The sequence below is a fragment of the Dreissena polymorpha genome, chromosome 9 (assembly GCF_020536995.1).
Source record: "Dreissena polymorpha isolate Duluth1 chromosome 9, UMN_Dpol_1.0, whole genome shotgun sequence".
In the NCBI taxonomy this organism is placed as follows: domain Eukaryota; kingdom Metazoa; phylum Mollusca; class Bivalvia; order Myida; family Dreissenidae; genus Dreissena; species Dreissena polymorpha.
In genome coordinates this window covers 90,778,926-90,788,948 of record NC_068363.1, presented here as the reverse complement: position 1 = coordinate 90,788,948, position 10,023 = coordinate 90,778,926, and positions in this window count along the sequence as shown.

Below are 10,023 nucleotides of genomic sequence, written 5' to 3'. Positions count from 1 at the left end.
AGAGCTGATTGCTTGGCGTGATACATGACACCGGAAGGTTTTGATAAAAAAACACGTTCAGAACGAGTTAAATCTTTGTGTTTGTAGTGGTGATATAAGTGTAGATACTGTTCAATTCATAATATTAATGACGACCATCCAAACCACATTAATTAAATCGGCATATGATTATGTGTGCTCATAATCAAACAAATCGTTTGATGTATATTGCCCGAAGCACTATGGGTGAAATTGAAATCATGCAACGAATGTTGGAGAGGGGAATGGCAAAAATGTAAAATACGGTGGCAGTTTATGAGGTAGAGTTCAATGAAAATGTCATTAGGATTAGAGTGATTGCCCTAAAATAACTTTCTGAAAATAAACAAAAGAACAAATTAATAATAGAACAGTAGCATTATATACGTATACGACTGCCATGGCCACCAATAATAACAAAGAAATGTTTATGGTCTTACAGTCTGAACAATATAATATCATGATACAAAAAAACTACATCATCATACTAGGTTCAACTTTCATTTGAGGAACATGACTATTTTGTAACATTTACTCAAAAACAATGTCTTAAACATATGTATATGTCGTATTTTAAGTAATGGTATATGAAAAATATTTCTATCAAAATATTTCATTCGGTAAAAATGAAATCAATTTTATAGGGTTAATAACATTTTGTTTGAAGCAAATGAATAAATAAATTCTCTTAAAGAGGAGGGATATCTGCAATAAAGTAAACAAGCTTTCGTCATAATTTAAATAAATTGCATATATTACGGGGGTTTTACTAGCAGTAATATGTTTTGTCGATAAAAGCATTATATATGATAGTTAAATAATGAACATTGTCAGTTACTGAACTTACTATTAAATAGTTTACATGAGCTACGAATATCAATAGTTCACGTTCATAAGTGGTGAACATGATTTTAGTACGTTTTTGTTATGAAAAAAAGTAAGTGTTCACATAAAGTGTGCACATCTGGCCGTAATGCCGTGTTCTGGTTTTAGAGCGCACAGATGTGCGGAGACAATAAATAGTAAAAGCGCTGCAGAGTTCCTTATCAAAGTATAAGGCGGGTAACCATGTCGCGAAACCTTTTAAAAAAGCCAGCAATTTTGATGGTGGCAATTTTTAGCATACGGACAATACTGAAATGCTAATACATGTACTGAAAACACATTGCCAGCGCAACCAATAACTTTGCTGCTGTTCAAATGTTGTTGTCTTCATTATATATGCTTATAATATTAATTCGTCTCGTTTGCACAATTATAACAATATGTATGATTTCTTTTCACTGAGTCGTTGATTTATTTGCGAATAATCGTTGAACCATATTTCGGGCTATACAATCCAACTCATTGCTGGTTTACTGCAATTGAAATAAAAAATGACTAAAATCATGGTTCTTCCGTTCTGTTCTCTTAACAACCTTTGGTATCTTTTGCGCAGACATTTTGTAGTCTGAAATTAAAAGTAGTTTAACCCATTTATGCCTAGTGTACTCTCCCATCCTTCTAAATTGGATCAATTTAATTCCAAACTAGGGATGTTTTTATTTCTATATTTAGAATATTTCTTACAGAAATCCCTTTAAGCAAACAGCGCAGACCCTGATGAGACGCCGCATCAAGCGGCGTCTCATCTGGGTCTACGCAGTTTGCCAAGGCATTTTTCTAGACGCTGGGCATAAATGGGTTAAAGTAGTTTAAGGAATAGAAAACATCTTGTTATGCCAGTTCACTTTGTATATTGTTTTTATGTATTGTGATAATAATTACCTGATTACTCGAAATAGAACAGAAATGTTTTTTCGTTGTTCACCATGGCATTTTCCATTGTTTGTTGCTTTGTTGTTGGATTTTCAAAAGATGTTAATATAATTATATGGCATGTTTAGCAATTCAATATAGTTTTGTTAGTATTGCCTTATATACTTTTTGTAAATAATTATTTTATGTAAGCCACTTGATGTGATTGTGCGAACAATCTAGTTGTATTGAAATAATAGGCCAGTACAGCTCATGAAGTAACTTCGTAAAGTTTGTTAAAACGTTTTGCTGTAGTGGACGTTTTTTCACGCTGGTTATGTGTAGGTTTAAGATCGCAATCAAATCGTGTGTTACATATTATAAAGTGTTGTGTATTCAATGTAAATTATAAAGTAATTATCAATTTGACATGATACGTGTCCGTTATGATAAAATTTACCTCGCTCAAGTTATGTTTATAACAATTATATTCCCTTACATTAAATTATGGAAACAAAACAAGGTTTTCGACAGACTTATTATATCATAATGCAGAACTGATGTTATACTACAAGTGCAAACGTCTACGAATTTAGAAAAGTGTTTTATATAAGATAAACACTCATCTTTTTTAGCCTTAAGCAGCATGTTCAGTTTATTTAACCCATTTATGCTTAGTGGACTATCCCATCCTTCTAAATTGGATCAATTTATTTCCAAAATTAGGGATGTCAAGTATATTTATTTCTATGCTGTTTGCCAAGGTCTTTTTTCTAGACGCTAGGCATAAATGGGTTAACCTATTTAACACAGTGTACTAAATAGGATACAATATCAAGCAGAATTAGCAACTTCAGTCTATGTATCATATTTGAATTGTTCAGCATATTTAATATATGAAAATACAAAAGTACAAACACAAAGTAAAGGAGCCGTTTTAAAGTCTTCTAAGCATGTTTTGTTTATTAAGTTAGTTTACTAAAAAGGTTACATCATATATCTATTTTAGCCTTCTTTAGAGATCGTTCTTATCACTTCCTTTAACAATGCCTTCGTGTCGATCATCTTAGCAATACCTATTCTGTGTGAGTTTTTGTGACCACCAGCTTTAATAATTTGTAAACCGACATTGGGATAGTTACCAGGTCAGATTAGTTCAGATCCGTTTCAAATAATCGTGGCCGTCTTGTATTGAAGTTGTATTTTCCTTTGGCTTGAACGGACGGCTATGCATCTTTTCCTCTCGTCAATTGAAGTCATCCCAATTATTTTCCATTAACATACGGTCCGGAAAAATTGTTTTACTAATTTAAGTAAGTTGCATCCAAGGCCCTTATTTGCCTTTAATAACGAAATGGCTTATTTTGTCATCATCTTTGAAGCAGTAACAATGCCTATAAATGTTCTTTGCAAACGATCGAATTTGCAAAGACGTCAGAATTTTGACAAGATGGTTTTCAATTCTGCTTTAAACAATTTATAACCGGTTAGGTTTTGTGTTTATAAATTATGCAGGGAAGATTCTATCAGGCTTGATAACAATCAGTTACTGTCTTTGGCCTGTTTCGGTTGTAAACATTTGTTTACACCACATTAAAGCTAAAGACCTGAAATGCTTTATAGCATGATATACTTAATACTGAATGCCACTGCATTGCTAGTATTAAAATAAATGCATGAGTAACTTTGAATGGAGGTAAGGATTGGTTTCTCGTATAACTCATAAACAATTCCATAACGAAATGTATTTAATATACTGGGAATAAATTCATTACTTTAATTAAGTTGTTGTTTCCATAAAAAATATCTACATTTATTTTTTCTGATAAAATGTGGAATTATAATGAGATCGCGTAGTTGCTTCATGACTTGCCTCACTCAATCGCTATGTTCTGCATTACATTGTTCGGATTAACTAACATACTTAATCAGTTTGGTCTTCAAACCTTTTTTTTCATTTTCCCTTTGAAAACAACAACAACAACAACAACAACAACACAACAGCAATTATAGTAATATTCTTACGGAACATCGCATGCGAATTAAACTGATAGTATACCTTATCTGAACAAACAGATATTTTACATTTTAAATAAAGAAGCAGGTTCAAATATGCATTCAATATTAATGCCACAGCCAACGCCTTTGTCAATATCTTGTTAATTAGAGAAGTGTAAACATAGGTATACAAACATTGAACGACTACGTGTGTATTAAAAAAAAACAGTGTAAAATACTATGGTTGTACAAAAGAAAACAATGCACTAATATGAACCAGTTCCTTATAAGCTTTACTTTTCCCAAGCTGTTCATCATTCAAACAAGGTTATATACCTGTCATCATCATTTCAAGATACTTATTAAACTCCATACCCTCTGTGTGTATGTTACAAACAAACTCTTCTTTTGTCGATGTATTTCATTAAGGAGTGATGGAGTGGGGGAGAGGGCGAGTGGGTGAGTGAGTGTAATGATCGAGGGAGAGAAAGAAAGAAGTTAATGCAAAATACTGTTTCCTATATTTGTGTCACGTGTAGTGGTTTTTGTGTTTTCAAAAAATACTGACCATCAGTTGTGACTTAAGTCATCTTACCGTATTGTTATCATTTTTAATAACCCGTCAGTACTTGCGAGCATGTATCATTTATACGGATATGGTATATGTATCGGTTTTGCGACTTTTTACGGAGGGTTATTGTTCCGTTGCAATACCCATTAAAACTCGGGTGCGAGCTATTACATTTTATGTGTTTACATATTCTATCCAAGGCCACGACAAATTGAAGAACTGTTCTATGGATTTAAGCCCCCCCCCCCAAAAAAAAAAAAAATGGAGCGAGCGAGCGAAATAAAAATGAATTAATTTTTATTCAATTTGTTGAAAATCACAGGCGAGCGAAAAGCAAAAACAAAACATATATTGTCTATGTAAATTGACATATATGCACTAAATCTGAAACTGAAAAAAACACCATAACAAGATTATTAAGAAGTAATAATTGTGTTTTGGCTCTTATAAAATGTTTGTAAATATAAATCTCCAATAGCTGTTCTGCTTACTCACACCAGGTAGTGACTACTTAAATTCAACATGGTACACTTCAGCTTTCATTATCAAAGTTATATTAGAAGCTCAGCTTTCTGTCAATAATAGTTAGGTTACATGAAACAATAAATAATACAATAAACAAAAAAGTATAAGCAGTGATTATTCTTAACTTTATATTTTACGGTCTGTGTCTTTTTCATTGGGGTGAACGTGCGATTTATGTAAACTCACCAAATAATTGGTAAATGTTGTAAGCTCACCAAAAAATAATTAGAAAATGATTGCGAATTGCTAATTAAACTAAATTTTACATAGGCATAACCTACGTAATATGAAGCTGAAAAAACGGATTGAAAACGCCGCATGAGTTCATATACGTTTTATGTTACCATCGTTTTAAGAATAAATGTTTACTTGACTCAAATAAAGTTTGTAACGTTGTTATTTAAACGAGATCGGTAATATACACGTGATAACATGTGAGCAAGTATAACGCATAACCTGTCATACACAATTTAATATATTTTCAGCATTATATACAGTAACTGCAGTTACAACAAGATGAACATTTTGGGATATTTATTCATAAAGCAGGGAATCTTTCAGGAAAACGAAAATATGCAAAAAAGGTGTATGTATTGGATTTAATGCAGTTTTGATTCTAGCACACATCCATTATTAATGTTCGCATACCAAATAAATAACAAAACAAAATGTTCTTAATTCAGATACATGCAGACACGTTTATTGAAACTTCATGCAATTACGTACAAGCTTAACTGCCTTCTACTGCTTTTTATGTTGGAACTTTTTCATGTATGCCCAAGCCATGATATCAAGTGTTTTGCTCGATTTAGAATTTGTATGATGCTGAATTCTAATTTTATGTTAACATTAGGGGTTGTAAATTATATGATGCGTGTGCTTGATGGTACCTCCAAACAGAAGGTTGTAAATATTAAGCCATTTGATTTATTAAATGGGTTAAGTCTTTTATTTCTCTTAAGTTTCAATTACAATGCTTGTGTTTAATATTTGCTTTATGAGCGCTTTATGATTATATCTGAGAAATGTGTATGAACAGTATGTAAAAGGTATATAAAATGTGTTTAAAAAGCCCCAAACCGGTTTCAGCCATCGCTTAAATACGATGACCAACTTTAGTGCTGTATTTTTTATTATTTTTTTTTTAAGAAAATACCAGTATAAGGTAACGTGAACATTTTCTTCTGATAATGTTTAAGGATATATACTGATATGAATTGTCATATATCTTTAAGTTTCATATATAATGCGTCAAATGACTTATAAAAGAATGTTTGTTTTTATGCTTTAAAATCAACTTTTGACAACATTCTCTTGATATTTATGCTTTAAACACATGCGTTCACGTCCGACTGGCAACTCAAACAACAAATCATAAGTTTATATTTCATAATAACCGAAACAAAAAAACTATTACAAATAAACAAAATTGTAAACTTCACATCGTTTTTTTGTGGAACTTAAATACAGAACCCGAAACATATTTCCCCAGTAACCTTTCGTTTCAATTTTAACATCACCTAATTCAATATGTGAAAATTGAAACGAAATGTTTGCTCCCATTTAACGTTCTTGTTTTGGTAAAATGGCAAACGAAAATCAAGTAGCGCTGCTGTCTTTGGGAGGTGAATCATAATATATGTTCAAGTGCAGTTTTCTCCCTTTGATATAACGTTTCCATGATCTGAAAAAGCATTTGTTATGTGTTATAAATCTGTTTCCCAAAACATCCATTTGGTTGGAAACGTCACTACAATCAGCGTTTAACTTACAATCAATGAATTGTTGCAATTTATTTCGTATAAAACCGGATAAACCGAAATCACGAAATGAAAAGAATCTTATTAAATAATTGTATATGGACAAATTATGCATCAATAGTGGTCGTGAACATTTGAAAATGGCTTTTCAAAATCTCTTACTTATTTTATTCTAAGCCTCGCTGATATATTACGAAAATGTAAGGCAGTAACATGTTATTCTTTTTTTATCGGCAATAAAAACGTGGGATTTATCACAAGTAAAGTCCAATTTACAGAACAGTGTTGCATTAACAAAAATTAATTAGTAAGCATATATGCAAACGTGTGAATTGAGTATTACTTAGTCAAATAATTTGTGTCAAACTGTGCTTGTTGTTAATCCATCGTAAACACACACACTAATCTATTCCTTCTAAAGTGGATGGCCTCCTCGGCCGCAAATTATTGTGAAAAAAATCGCATGCGCATATTGTAAGGAACCACTCTGGCATAGGCTGTGACATGCGTCACAGTTGTGTGTTGGAACAATGGACTGCCTTGTAGGCGAGGAAGTGTCTGATCTCTTAAAAAACGGTCAGGCAGTTAACAGATTGAGTCTTTATCACATCATTAAAAGAAATAAATAACAAATCGCGACGACGCTGTATCATTAGCGGACATGAATATGTTTTTTGAGGTTTAGCGTTTTAAAAATGATGAAATAAACACTTCACTCAATATTTTTTAAATAAGGGACCTCAATGACGTCAATACATCCATTTATATAAAAACTTCGAGTTGAACCAAAATAATAATCTATATCAAGAGGCGTTATATTAGGCAAAAATAAATCTAGCGGTTGCTAAAACTATTTAAATTGTTAAACAGTGGAAATTTGAGATAACACATGTCACAGTTAATGTGTCCTCTTCTTCTTATTATTATTTTCCTTTTCTTTCTCATTGTTCTTGTTTTTACGTATGCTAATGATAGTGGTGATGGTGGTGGTGGTGGTGATGGTGGTGGCGGTGGTGGGGCGGTGATGGTCGCGGTTGTGGTGGTGGTGGTGGTTCTGGTGGTGATGAAGTTGGTGGTGGTGATGATAATGTTGATGAAATGAACGCTCTCAATCTTAAATAAATATTAAATATTGAAAATCAATATTATAAGAGATGAATAATTTAAATTTGATGTTATCTATGGATATAACACACAAAAAAGTAAAAATGATTGGCATGTTGAATATGCCGCAAGTCGCGTTTTTTTAAATGCGAGACGCCGAACTGTGTCGATTTTATGTTCAACAATATCTTAAACGCGGTGTATTTACACCCGTGCAAACTGTCTTATAAAAACAATAAAGAAACCACCTCTCTACTGATAACCCCCAATTTGCCAAACATAATCGTGTGAATTGCTTGCATCTGTAATCGGAACAATAACTGATCCACGGAAGTCGTCAGCACTGAACCTAAACATATGACATTGCATTTATACTTTTTTTTCTAGTTTCTTTGCCTTAAAATCAATTATCCAAATTTGAATTTTAGATTCTAATATTCTTCCCCATGCCTACATTATACCGAAACATTATTCTACAGGTCGCGAAATGATGCAACCTTCACCTTTGTATTTGTCCCCCGCATTGGATTTATTACTGTTTTTACGTACGACTTAGAAAGAAAGCAGCACTAGTAAACTAAGTTAATGTAATTATGAATTGCATTGGTAATGCGTAAATTGTCGATTTTATGGGCTAAAATATGTGCCTTAATGGAATTGTTTCACTCACACAATGTTCATATCGAAAACGAGGCTGAATAGATGAGAGGCTGGGCGTTTTACGGCATTTTTCTGTTATCTGCATAGTTAATTTCTTTTGGGCGGAATATTTCTTTTCGGTCAGAAATGTACAATATCGCCGCACATGTAAGTCATGCAAAGAGAGCGTTCTGATATCTTAAATGAACCATAGAACCGGTTTCAGTAATACAATTCCCTCACAGACACATCATAAGACCACAATACAATGGACTATCTTTCAGTACAAACTAAATAGCTTTATAGATTTGCATCTATATTTCAAAATTCGTCCCAACGTTCGTGATTCTAGGTATCCATATAAGTAAGGAGTGCTAGGACACAATCCTAGTCTTAGCAGAAGAACCTCATAAACTTAATATTACACAAACGCACACTAAGGTTTCACTTTTTTCTTTCGTCAAACAAATGATACAGGACATTTGTAGACCGGCGACTGCTTCTTATTGTGGTGTTTGACCAAAACATGTCAATAACTGATAATAAGCATATTCTTATATATATATATATTTCAACTACATGTTACTTTCGTCCGCACAAAAATACAAACGAAGACGCCGATAGGAATAAAGACTACGTCGACAATGACATCTGCGTCTTTTCTGCGTCGATTATGGCTACGATGACAGGTATGGTAAACGAACGACGATATTTCATGCATGATCGAAATAAAATGGTGTCATTATTAAATGTAATATTTTGCAAAATACATAATAATGCTTATGAAAATTTAAATATATGAACTATATACCAATGAAGCATAGTAAGAGAGATTTCTTAAATATTCAAAGAATACTCGTGTTAAATGTAAACCGGTTTGAAGAGACTGCGGATATTCGCACGGGTTTAACAGATCGAACTCTATTCTGGTTGATTCTTGCACGACCGTCTAGGGAACTAACCTTTTAATTACAATGCGTGCTAGGTTTTCGCGATTTAGACTGATTTGCAATGTGTAAGTGTGAAATCGCGCACAGGACCCTTAGCATTTTATTTTCTTACTAAACTATTGATATACAGCGTTATATCACTGCTTTATATAACAAGGCATATGTTTCACTCATAGAAACCATATTTCACAACAACGAAGGCGATTCGTATACTGAAATTGACGGCAGGGGATTTCGTACAACAACTGCTATGCCCAAAGCTTTTGGACAAAGCGGGTTTAACGAAGTCCATTTAAATGCTATTGGTTACATGACAAAAATGAAGCAATTACGGTTATAATAACATACGGCTGGCCAAGTCCCTTGATGATCGAGTATACCATAATATATGTTTTACTGCTGTACTACATAATAGACGTCATAAATAAATATAAATCAATAACGAACAACAGACTAATCAAAGCTTGCTATTGGAACATTCATGACTTTATTGTCATTTTTTGTTCGGCTACGCTCTCAGGGAACAATCCGCATTTCCGTAGTATTCTGTGGACATGAATGGTCCCGTGTTAACTCATTTTCATCTCGTTCAGATTATTTTAGTTATTTTTAGTTATGTTGTTGGACTGAGTTAAGGGAAGGTAATGTCGGCTTATTATGTTTTCTTTATTTGCCACAAGATAGCTTTGACTAAGTTTAAATATAGATGCTATTGTGTTGA